Source organism: Gopherus flavomarginatus, chromosome 4 (assembly GCF_025201925.1).
Source record: "Gopherus flavomarginatus isolate rGopFla2 chromosome 4, rGopFla2.mat.asm, whole genome shotgun sequence".
NCBI classification, from domain to species: Eukaryota; Metazoa; Chordata; order Testudines; family Testudinidae; genus Gopherus; species Gopherus flavomarginatus.
Genome location: NC_066620.1, coordinates 40128418 through 40141824, shown reverse-complemented (window position 1 = coordinate 40141824; position 13407 = coordinate 40128418).

Genomic DNA, 13407 nt, shown 5'->3' with positions numbered 1-13407 from the left:
TGTCCTCGCGCGCCTGAGAAAGGACGTCACGTGTCTGTAGCCTGATGCGCCAACACTACGCCAGCCAGCGGTCTCGCCCATCAGCGCGGCTCTCTCGGCCCCCGCCCCCCGCTGGGCGGAGCTTGGCGGTAGGCGCGTGGCTGCGGCCGGGGTGAGGGCGGGGCTCGGAGACCCCGCGGCGCCGGGCGCGTGCAGAGAAGTCTCACCGAGGCGTCGGCCCGGACTGTGCGCGCGACCCGGAGCTGTCACTGCTCCCCCCCCTCCCGAGCGCGCGACTCCGTGTGAGCGGCCCGCTCGAGCCCGGGTGGTGGCTCAGACTAATGAGAGTTACAGGCGCTGGTGTGGCAGCCCTGCCAGTGCCAGAGCAGCAGAGCAATGCGCGGGAGGTTGAGAGAGAGGCGGCTTTGCGTTTACACAGCACCCTTCGGATCTGGGAAACTAGTGCACATTCTTGCAGGCATGAGCTAGGATAGATCAGTCAGGGTAATTTTTAAAAGATTAAAATGCGCTCCGCTTGGGCGCCCTCCCCCCAAAGAATTATCTGCCCTGGCTGTGGCACAGGATCTGCTTAAAAATATTTCCTCCTGTGTTTAGAGGGGTCTGTCTAGAAAAGTTGCCAACTTGGAAAACAGTTGTTAGAGTCCACTGTGGTCAAACCATGTTACATAACAGTGTGGTCTAGCGTGTGTGGACTGAGTAGAGCAAAAGCGTACAGTAGAACCTCAGCATTACCAACACCTTGGGAATGGAGGTTTGTAATGCTGAACAAAAAGTTATAGCGGTTCTTTCAAAAGTTTGCAATTGAACATTGACTTAACACAGCTTTATGTCTTTACCAGGCAGAAGAAAAATGCTGCTTTTAACCCTCTTACTTTAACGTAAGCAAAGAAACAGTTGCCTTACCTTGTCAAATCTTTTTCTTAAACTTTCCTTTTGTAGTTCATTTAATACAGTACTGTACTGTATTTGCTTTTTTTTTTTTTTTTTTTAATCTCTGCTGCTGCCTGATTGCATACTTCCAGTTCCAAGTGTGTGGTTGACCAGTCCGTAACTCTGGTGTTTGTAACTCTGAGGTTCTACTGTAGATAGTTTGTTTTGATTTTTAAAGGTTTTCATTTATGGCCTGGTACTGAACTTAGTTAAATCAGAAGTAACTCCAAAGACAATAGAAAAGTTTCACTTCTCCAAGAATGGTGTGAGATCAGGATCTGGCTCTTCAAGGGTTGTATTCATTAATTATTTTGATAGCACCTGAAGTGTGTTAGGGCAGTGGTGGGCAAACTACAGCCCACAGGCTGGATCTGGCCCATCAGGGCTTTGGATCCGGCTGCAGGATTGCCACCCTTGTGGCATCGCAGGCCTCATGCCGCTCCTGAAAGCAGCCGGCACCACGTCCCTGCAGCCCCGGGGGGGGGGAGGGGGGGAACAGAGGGCTCTGTGTGCTGCCCTTGCCTGCAGGCACTACTCCCCCACAGCTCCCATTGGCTGGGAACGGGGAGCTGCGGCCAATGGGAGCTTTGGGGGAGGTACTCACAGGCAAGGGCAGTGCGTGGACCCCTCTGCCCCGCCCCCGCAGGGGCTGTAGGGATGTGGTGCTGGCCGCTTCTGGGAGTGGTATGGGGCCAGGGCAGAAGGGGCTGGAGCTCTCACCCAAACCCCTCCTGCACCCCACACTCCAACCCCCTGCCCTGATCCCCATGCCGCATCCCCTCCCGCACCCCAATCTCTTGCCCTGAGCCCCCTCCTGCACCCCTACCCCAGCCCTACATTCATGGCCCTGAATGCAATTTCCCTACCCAGATGTGGCCCTCAGGCCAAAAAGTTTGCCCACTCCTATGCTAGGCTGTACAAACAAATCACAATCCCTGCTCCAGTAGGAACCATCTGGGATTCCAGGATGCAGTAGCAAAACCTGATAGCATCTAGGATGACCTACCAAACCACTCCTGACTCCTGCAAAAACCTAGAACAGTTGAAAAAGATTGTAACTAGGCTTCTGTTCCATGGTATAATTTTGCATCTAATACATTGCACTTCCTGTATTATAGTTTTGCATGTTAAAGCTAGTTCTGGGATTTAACTATAAACTACCAACTTAGACAAGAAAGTACACGTCTAACTAAGTTTAAATGACTATTTTCATAGAAATACTTATAATTATCTTCACCATGTGTCATGTGTTGTAACGACTCCAGGGGACAGATTGAATTTATCAAATCAATTACAATCCTGTCTTTTGATTAACAATTAGCCATTATCTGTTATGCTGTACAGTAATAAGTTCCCTTCCCTTTATAGTTATGACAAGATCCATGAAGCGGCTTAGGCTTTGCAATGCTGAGCGTCACAGTGCCTAACTTTTAGGTGCCTGGAAAGTCACAGGAACAACACTGCAATCCATAAAGTCAAGCTACACTTCCTATACAATGAATAGGGAGCAATAGGCAGCTAAGAATGGAATCCACAAAAGCTCAGGTAGACAATGCGAGCTGCTGACAAGAGGGATGTGGCCTGAGTCCTGCCCCTCACCAACGTAAGTGACTGTCTCTTCTTAGCAATCCACAAATGGGAACCAGCCATCTGGAGTCAGGTGGTTTGGGTGACTAAGGCCTTTCTTGCAGGAATGAGTTAGGTGCTTTCTTTGCTTCACCCAAAATGACAGTAAGAGGAACCACCACTACCTTGCACCTTATAACTTTTAGCCCAGTGGTTGGAGCACGCACCTGGAATGTGGGAGACCCAGATTCAGTTCTCCCTTCTCTACCAGAGCGGGAGAAATAATTTGAACAGGAGCCCCCCACCACTTAAGAGAGTGCACTAACCTCTGGGCTATGGGATATTCTGAAGAGGGCTCCCTCAGTCTTTCCTGTCAAAGTAGTTCCATTATGGTTTAATGAAGTAGTGATTGGAACAGGGGGCCTGGACCCTGGGTCTCCCATCGCAGACATGGGTGCTCTAGCCACCAGACAAAAGAGTCATTGACCTTCAATACCATTAGATGGAATCCTATAGATGAGAGTGGATGGGTTGTAAAAGGAGGTGAAAGGCTTGCACATTTTAGCAAGTGTAGGGTTGGCAGAGTAAAGGCATGTGTGTTAATGGGGCATAGTGGGGCACTGCTGAAAGAGTGCAGTTAAGTTTGCCTGGGTGACCTTAACTCTGCACGGCCTGGTTTTCTGAAGTTTGGGTTTTGTTCAGCATTCTGGAAAAGGATGACCTACAACCAAGCAACCCTAGCTCTGTGTTAATGTAGTTTTTTTGCCATTGAATTTCCTAGTACTTTTAACAGGAGAAGATCTTATGTTAGTAGTCATTTAGGCAGCCATACACATCATGTCCTGCACTTAACATACCGAACCAGACTTGAGTCAGCAATCTCTGTGTCGTAGTATATTCCTTACTCTCCCATAAACTTCTGCAATTTCATGATCTAGGAATGGCCCAGAAGCCTACACATTGGCAACCCTGGCAATGCACATATTTCTTTTCCCTCAGCAGTCAGGTTTGGAAATGACAGTGCCAGTTCCTTATTTGCTGCCTGTCTTTGGAAACACCGCATTAATCTGCCCAAAGGTCAGGAAGTAGCCACTTGCCATGCCCCCACCTTGCACAGTGCTAGTGAAATACATATTTTCTCAAACAGCCAATGCAAGGCTTGCCTACCACCCATCTGCATTGCTGAACCCCTCTCCTTGTCCCCACATCTCACCCACCACCACACACGCACGCACGTCCGCTGTCTCCAGATCATCCCCACCCAGTATGACAAACATTTTGGTTAGATGAGCTGCTGACTATTCTGTTCTGTTTACAGTAGATGTCCCTGTAAAATAAAATGTTATAGTATAACAGAGACAACATGTAGCAATCAGTTATTAAATCTTTATTGCATAGGTTTACAAAGTTCAGACTAGAAATATCAGGGGCGGGATGTTTACAAGGGGCTATGGCTTTGACACTTTTCCCTGGAACTACCCAGGCAATCATAAAGTTGTTGTATAGAAACCATCTCCTGGTTTCTTTGTTTTTCTTTAGTGGTGCATGTGCACAGTAACCCTTTTAGACTGCACGTTGACACAAGTGAAAAAGTTCTTAAATACCATTTGAAATTTGGGTACCCTTAAGATTTAGTGTGAACCATGCACTGTTTGACGTAAAAATTGACTGAGATCATTTTGACCCACATCACAAAAAAACCCACCTAGAAACTTTGGAAAACAATTTTTTTTAGAGCTTTTATTTCTGGAGTCTCTGGCTCTAATGACCCCAAATGTGGGTAACTAACCCTACTCCGTACACCCACCGAGCATAGCAAATTGCAAGAAACTCCATGTAAGCATGTGGATGTTAGAGCACTTAGAAGCATCATCCTTTAAACAAGAAGGATAGAGGGATGGTGGAGGAAAAGGGCTCCTCCTCTACACATCCATTTACAGTATAGGAGGCTCTGAAAAGTATGAAATGGCTAATTCATTTCAATTTGATGTTCTCAACTGACTGAGAGCATAAGAATGGCCATACTGAGTCAGCCCAACCGTCCATCTAGCCCAGTACATTTTCTACTGACAGTGGCTAATGCCAGATGCCTCAAAGGGAATGAACAGAAGGCAGTCATCAAACGATCTATCCTCTGTTGTCCAGTCCCAGCATCTGGCAGTCAGATGCTTAGGGACACCCAGAGCATGGGATTGCATCCCTGACCATTTTGGCTAACAGCCCTGGATGGACCTATCCTCCGTGAACTTACCTAATTCTTTTTTGAACACAGTTATACTTTTGGCCTTTACAACACAACAAGTTTCATGGGTTGATTGTGCATTGCGTGAAGAAGTACTTCCTTTTGATTGTTTTAAAGCTGCTGCTTATTAATTTCATTGGGTGACCCCTGGTTCTTGTCATGTGAAGGGTAAATAACACTTGGCTTGCTAAACCCAGGGTTGTAAATTCAATCCTTGAGGGGGTTCTTTAGGGAACTGGGGTAAAAATCTGTCTGGGGATTGGCCCTGCTTTGAGCAGGGGGTTGGACTAGGTGACCTCCTGGGGTCCCTTCCAACCCTGATATTGTACGATTCCTTATTACCTTTCTTCACGCCACTCATTATTTTACAAATCTGTCATATCCTCCCTTAACTGTATCTTTTCCAAGATGAACGGTCCAGTCTTTTTAATCTCTTCTGAAATGGAAGCTTTTCTGTACCCCTAACCATTTTTGTTGCCCTTCTCTGTACTTTTTCCAATTCTTTTGAGATGAGGCGACTATAACTGCATATTGTATTCAAAGTGTAGGAGTATCATAGATTTATATACTGGCATGATATTTTCTGTCTTATCATCTATCCCTTTCCTAACAGTGCATAACATTCTGTTCGCATTTTTGACTGTCGCTGCACATTGAGCAGATGTTTTCAGAGAACTATCCACAATGACTCCAAGATCTCTTTTTCTAGAATGGTAACAACTAATTTAGACCCCATCATATTGTTTGTATAGTTGGAATTATGTTTTCCAATGTGCATTACTTTAAATTTATCAACATTGAATTTCACCCCACGGAGATGAATGCAGTGTGAAATAATTACTCTGAGATATACTCCACTCATCTCAAGGGCTGTTCCCATCCCCCCTCCTGAGTGCTTTTAGAGTCTGTGCTATGCATGAAGTATACCATTATCAGCTCCCCACCCAAAGGGGCAGGACTTCCCCAGATCCTGGCTCACATGGGGGGAAAGAAGGGAGTCTCAGGCCCTCCCAAAAGGGCAAGCTTGGCTCACATGAGCAGGAGAAGGTCCAGTGTCTGCAGATGGTCATGGCTTCCCAGATCACAGGGGTAGTGAGATGAGCTCTGACAGCTCCAGAGGGGTAGGCCCCCATAGCCTAGCTCATATAAGAGGGGTAGGGAGGGTGGTTCAGACCCTCCCCCCCCTCCACAAAAGGAGCTATAGTGCCCAAGCTCAAGGCATACAAATACAAGAGGGAAGAATGTGGGGCTAACATGTTTCCCTCCTTCCTAGTTCCCTTCCATTCACCCCATGTCTCCCTACACCCCCCAGCCTCCTTCCTAGTTCCCTTCCATTCACCCCGTGTCTCCCTACACCCCCCAGCCTCCCTCACCTAAGCCCTCAAGCTGCCTCCCATCCCCTGCTGCCCATCCCTATTTACCCTTCCACTCACTGAAGCCCCAAACTCCTCTCCCTCTACTCCTCCAGGCCTAACGTGTCTCCTTTCCTAGGAAGAATTCACATATCTGATTGCCACCCAAAGACTTTGGAGGGTGCAGGAGGGTTGAGATACACTTGCAGAGCTGAGGGGTGCATGGGTGTTGGGGTGCATTGTCAGAGCTATGGGGTGCAGGAGGGTTTCAGGGTATTGGCAGAGCTATGGGGTGCAGGAGGGTTTCAGGGTATTGGCAGAGCTGTGTGGTACGGGAGTTGAGGTTCACTGGCAGAGATGTGGGGTGCACAGGCATTGGGGCGCATTGGCAGAGCTATGGGATGCAGGGAGGTTTCAGTGCATTGGCAGAGCTATGGGATGCAGGGGGATTGAGGTGCACTGGCATTTTTCTGTATTGGTGCATGTACAGTGTAAAAATGTACATTTTCTTAAATATTGTTCTCAGTTTGAGTCCCCCAAAGATTTAGTAGGTGCCATGCACTACCTTGGGTAAAACTTGATAGGCAGAGACCGTTTTGACCCCCATAACATCAATAGTTTAATCTCTATCTCTGTGCAAAATACTCCAAACAAACAAAACAACCGAAAAAACCCACCTGGAAACTTTTTTTTTAAATGACTCTTCTTTTCAGGGCTTATATGTCCAGGACCCCTCAAAGGACTCCAAATCTGGGTGACTAACCCATATCCTTCACCCTAATAAGGCACATCAAATTTCAACAAAATGTGACTAAATATATCAATTTTAGAAGATGTAGAAAGGTCTACCTTTAAATAGATGTTGTGATACGACTGTAACTGTAGTGGCGCTGCTGCGCCACTATAAGTTATCCAATATGGAATAGCTTCGACTTGAGAGAGTCTCACATCAGAATATCCCATAGCCCAGTGGTTAGGATATTCTCCTGTTAAGTACAAGATCCTCATTCAGATCTTTTCCATGAGGTAGAGAGGAGGACTGAAGCTGGGTCTCCCAAATCCCAGGTCAGTGCTCTAACCACTGGACTAAAAGATACAAGGGAGGCATCAGCATCTGCTGCACAAATAGTTTAGTCATCTTACTGCAGAAGAGGGATACTCAGCTGTAAATCACAAGCTGAGTACGGTGCTTCCCTGCAACCTGGACTTAGGTGCCTAACTCCTCTGAGAGAGAGACAGAGCTTGGAACCTTTTTAGGGTTGCCAACTCTCCTGGATTGGCTTGGAGTCTCCTGGAATCACAATCAATCTCCCAGGGGCTCTTGAAAGCAATCCAGGAGATTTTAATAGGTTGCTAAAAGTCCAGCCACTGGCGCAGTGGGGCTAAGGCAGGCTCCCTACCTGCCCTGGCTCTGAACGGCTCCTGGAAGTGACCAGCATGTCTCTCTGGCTCCTAGGAGCAGGGCGGCCAGGGAGTCTCTGCATGTGATGGCCAACTCCACAGCTCCCATTGGCTGGGAACTGCGCCAATGGGAGCTGCAGGGGCAGTGCCTTGGAGACAGGGTGGGGAAGGGGCATAGCCTCAGGGAAGGGGGTGGGGCAAGTGTGTCTGGGTTTGTGCAATTAGACAGTTGGCAACCCTACTTATGCTGTGCCTACACAGGAATAAAAAGCCTGCAGCTGGCCTGGGTCAGCTGGCTTAGGCACACGTGGCTTGGATTGCAGGAGTGAAAAATCTATGTGTAGATGCTCGGGTTCCAGCCTCAACAATTTTTATCCCTGCAGTTGATCCAGTCCAGCTGCGGGTCTTCTGTCCCTGTGTAGATGTACCCTTATCAGCATCTCCCATTGACTAGCTTAAGCGTCTTCCCACCTAGCACCTTCCCTCTCACCTTTTGTGGATCCCATTCTCAGGCACTCATCTCTCTCCATTCATTATATAGGGAGCTTAGGAACCTGTGGCACTCTGTACCTCAAAGCAGCACCCTGGAACCCCCATATTCACACCTGTCATATAGTTATATTTCATACAAAATATGCCATATAAAATATATTAAAAGTCATGATCTGCTGATGTCTATTGTTCCGTTCAAATATGTATATTGTTAGTGTGTATGAAGTTATGAGATTTTGCTGTATGCTTGTCACTGAAATAAGTTTTTTAAATTTGAGAATCTCTACTGCTAGTTCCCCAGTGATACCCTCCGCTCCCAAGAGAGTTTTAAGTGACCAGAAGGGGAATCATAAACAAGGATTTACAATTCTGTAAGAGAAGCACCACACAGTGGGGGATTACTCAACCCTGTGACCCAGCACAGCCCAACAGGACCTGTCTGGGCTAGTGTTTTCCAGGAACGTGGACTGGGGATATAAAATAGGGGACAATGGTATCATTCTCTGGTCTTTCTCTTCCCCCACTGATGCTGGAATCAACAAGAATGCTGTGAAGACAGTCTTGAACTGAGGAGACTGATCCCAAGCTTAAAGGGGAAGCCTGTGTATTAAGAACTTTAACCTAACTACAACATCCAGTGGGGTGAGAAAAACTGCTTGATCCAAATACTGCCTAGTGTAATAAGGTTTAAGATTTAGACTGTGCACTTACCTTTTATTTTCTTTGGTAACTATTTCCGACCTTTTGTGCCTATCACATATAGTAACTTAAAATCTATCTTTCTGTAGTTAATAAATCTCTTTTTTTATTTCACCTAGAACAGTGTGTTTTGCTTGAAGTGCTTGGGAAATCACAGCTCAGTTTTCATAGGCTAATGTGTGTCCTCTCCACATCCAGGGAGGGGCAGACTGGGCAATAACTTATACTGGTCAGACATATATTGGTATATTCTGGGAGTGCAAGGCTGAGGGCTTGGGAGATTTGCAGGTACCTTTCTCTGTGTGATTTGTGAGTGTCTCAGAGAACATGCATTCAACTTAGCTGGGTGTCAGGTTCTACATGCTGTTGTACTGAGTGGTCTGAGCGTCTGGAGGGGTTTACTACTTGTCCCTAGCAAAGCTTTGTGAGAGACAGCCCAAGCTACAGAGTTAAGGGAGCACAGTGGTACCCCAATTCCAGGTTGTACCCCAGGGATCTTGTCATAGCACCTCACCCAGGCTTTGTGGATTACAGTAGCTTTCAAGATATCTAAAAGTTAGGCTTTCCATTGCCCATCATTGAAATGTCCAAGTCCCTTTGTGGATCCAGGCCAGGGTGATTGTGTGTGAAACTGATATTGTCCACTAAAAATAGTTATCTATAGCAAATTAGAAATCACATCCAACTAAAACATTGCCCTCAACTATTTTTTCAGAAAATATAATTGGAGGCATAATCCTATTCCTACTGAAGTATATAGCAACACACTCAATGAGTTCATCATGAGATGACTTGACTCTCATTCTCATACAGAGTTGGTTTTGCACAACCAAAGTTTGTATTACATAGATTTTCTAGTTTCTACAAAACTTGCCTTCATAAGACCAGTTTCAGGCCCTCCCGTCACCCATTCAATTTACCAAAAACCAAAGTGATCTGCCAGAAATGTCACATGCAGAGTCATAGAACCCAGTAGAGTTTTTATTGAAAGCTTGGGGCAAATCAGACAAGCTTTTTGGGTGTTATGACAGGTCAAACAATGAGGTAGGTTTTGCTTCCAGGACATTTTTTGGTTTGTCACATCTTCAAAATTGCATGGTCTGGGGACTGTACTTTTATTTTAATGTGTTGTTTGATGCCAAAGACTGTTTTTGGTGCGGGAAAGAGAACTGTTTACTTGTTAACAATAGTTTTCTAGTATTTCAAAGTCTGTATAGCCTAGATGATAATGGATTGGAGCTGCAGGTAGGGAACCACGTGGTCAGAGAGGGAGGAAGGTGGGCCAGTATAGGAGGTGCAGGAAAGAGTGACACACTCCTGGTGGAATTGTGCGCTATTGCGTGCGTGCATAATTAATGAGCCCCACATATTTTAAATTTTTTGTGCAGAATAAAGTTTCTGCCAAAATGTTGCTGCAGTTCTGCTGTTTGCCCACCAGAGGATGCTGTGGTGCAAGAATAGCTGCAGCTCCCAGCAGAAAATAACGTCTACAGTTCCCCCCTTTTCCCACCAGATGGCGTTGTGGCGATAGAACAAAGCATCAGCTCCTGGCCAGCCAGGGAAGAGAGAAAGCTGCCTTCTGCGCAGAGGTCCAGGTCAGGAGACAGACAGCATGGGATGCTGGGGGGGTGTCATACAGGGGCTCATAAGAGCTAATGTGGGAGGACAGACTGGGGCAGGGGCTGAATGGGAGTGGAGGCACAGGGTCATGGGGGAGGGAGGTGCAGAGGCTCATGGGGATAGGGAGGGGGTGCAGAGCTATACAGGGACAGGGTGTGGCGGGGTGGGGGCACAGAGACATATGGGGACAGGGAGTGGGGGTACAGAGAAGAGTTGCCTCTAATTTTTTTCATCCATGTGTGAAGGACATAAATCGACACCATGTAGAGGTCAAGCTTAGGAGTTTATTACACACAGCGCTGGCAGAGTGTCACCTTGCTTATTAGGCTCAGAGACACTGTCAATCAATTGATTACAATAGAATATATAGATTTTGCATGGGCAGGGGAAAATGACAGGGTAGGCAGTTCCACCCCTCGGGATAGGTTTTGCAGCAAGACAAAATAGCACATTAGCCAGTGGTTAACAGGTTACATAATGTGTCCACCCATGATCTCAAGTTAGCAAGTTAACATTTAATTAATACTTTGATAAAATGTTATTAGTAGAAAATATATATGTTGAATTCTGATTTGGGGTCCATAGGAATGGAGCAACTCCTTTGATTGTCCAACAGGTACATTCCTAGGGGTTAAAGCAAAGAAACAGTGGAAAATATGTGGCAATAAAGATTGTCTCCTTTGTCTTAAGGCAGGAGGGCATTGGTCTCTAGGAAGGGAGGTGGAAGGATGCCATGTCTTATACTGACATGTGCCAACTTTCCATAAACTCAAGGTTGGATCTGTGGGAAGAACATCTCCCTACAGAAGAGACTAACACAATAGGAACAGGGATCCTTTGTTTAGTTTGAAACATAATTATTCAGCTGTTGCTTCAACATGTGGCATTTCTACTGACCAACCATATCTTTAGCAAAGGCAATGTTACCTTGTTTATTCTGCTTTTCTCTTAGCTAATCACTATTTGCTAGTCCTCTGGTCTTTTGACCATACTCTGGACCTTGGTCTGGAAAAGAGCTGGCACAATCCATATACCAGCTTGTTATATAAAATGCACATGAATTTTAACCCTTCAGTGTGTGGAATGAATTTTGTTATATGCACCATATCGAGGTAATGTGTGGATATGTGCCACCAGGAGAAACCAAAAACCTAGATATAATATATATTTTTTAAAAAAACTAAAGTAACACACTTTGAAAGAAGTATCAAGAAGTAACAACAATACAAAGTATGTGAGGTGAGTGTGAAAGACTGTGTGTGTGTGAGAGACAGAGACACATACTGTGTGTGTGAGAGAGAGACAGATCGAGAGGTGCATTGCCCTTTTAAGTACACTGACCCCAGTTTAAGTGCACTGCCTTTTTAAGTAGATCAGCAAGTTCTGAGACAGCAGCAGCTGCCAGCAAGCTCCCTCTGTCCTGAGCCCTGTCCTGTCCTGTCTCTCCTGCTCTGTGGAGATGAGGTGCAGGGGAGGACACCCTGACATCAGCACCCCTCTTCCCCCTGCTCTGCACAGCAAGCAGGAAGCTCCTGGGAGCAGCTCCAAGGCACAGGGCAGGAGCAACACAGCAGTAGCGGGGGAGGTACACCTGAACTGTGAGGCACTTGATAGCCTGTTGGCAGCTGCCCAGCCACACAGCTTACAGAGAACTTAGGTACAGAGCCACATAGAGACGGGGAGGTGGTGCAGAGTGGCATGGGGATGGGGGCAGTGGGAGTCTGAGTGTGTGTGGAGGGACAGTGGATGCAAGGACACATGGGAGTGCAGGAACACATGGGGAAAGGGGCAGATGTTCCTGACTGAATGGGAGAGGCTAGGTTCAGCCACGGTCTCCATGGGGAAGCTCCCTAACAATCCCTCCCTGCCCCCCCCCCAATAGTCTGTTTCATACTTTTTACATCCATATCCAACAACCCTCCAAGTTCACATGCAGGCTCCTTCCCAGCAATTTAATTCCCTCTCCCTCGGCTCCTCCATTACCCCTGACTCCCCCAAGCCTTTGCACTGCTTCTGAGGAGTGTGGGAAATATGGTTCTGTATTGTAGTTTAAATGAATTATTACTCAGAGTTCTGTATTAATATGCCTAGTAAGGAATCTATTTGTCAAAAAATATTTCCTGCATCTTTTTTTGTTGTCTGTAGTGTTACAAACATACTTGCTGACAGGTATTTTGAAATAAATGACCAAGAATAATTGAAACTGGTGTGATTATATTGTGTTTTTTTGACAGATAAAACATGCAGAATTTTAAAATGTTTTGTGCAGAATTTTTATTTTTTTGTTGCAAAATTCCCCCAGGAGTGCATACAGGAGACAAAAGAATGGGAGAAAGGAAGCAGTCTGGCGAAACATGATTGTGGCATGACAAAGGTAGCTTGAGAGAAGAATTGTAGAAGGACCTATCGTAAGCAAAATATAATCAAACCCCTGTTTCTCCTTCACCTGAGGAAAACCCAAACCATCTTTTGTTCTTAGCCAGACTAGATTTAACTGCACTTGATTGCCTCTTCACTGCCAGCTAGATTTCTAACACTCTTCCTGGGATTTAGCCTAAAAAAATGCATATTTCTCAGATTTAGCAGGGCATCTGAGGAGCCGTGCTGGGGGTAAATGAATCAGAACTGAGAGACCCAAATAAGAGGGTACTGAAAGAGCTATACACACACTTGGAGGAGTCCATTTTATGTGGTTTTACAAGCTCTGCGGGAGTCACTGGAAATTCCACAGGGAGTCTTATCAATAAGCCATTCTTAATGATTCTTTAAAACTTAAAGTAATTTATGACCTGGAAATTTCCAAAGCTGGAATTTGAGTTCAGCAGATGTAACAGAACTTTTGGAGAAACTTAAAACTAAAAACCAAAAACCCTAATGTTTGGAGAGCCTGAATATTCCAAATATAAAGTTCAACTTTAAATCTTCCCCCCAAACCAAACACTGGAAAAGTTGTGGAGCCAATGAATGTAAGTTATGTCATAAACACCCCAAAACCAGTAGCAGATTTGCCATGGAACCACTAGCGTCTTGGCGCCGGGCCCAGACTCCAGGGGGGACCCAGCCAGGGCCACTCTTCTCCGCCTCCCACTCTCTCCTGTGGGGGGC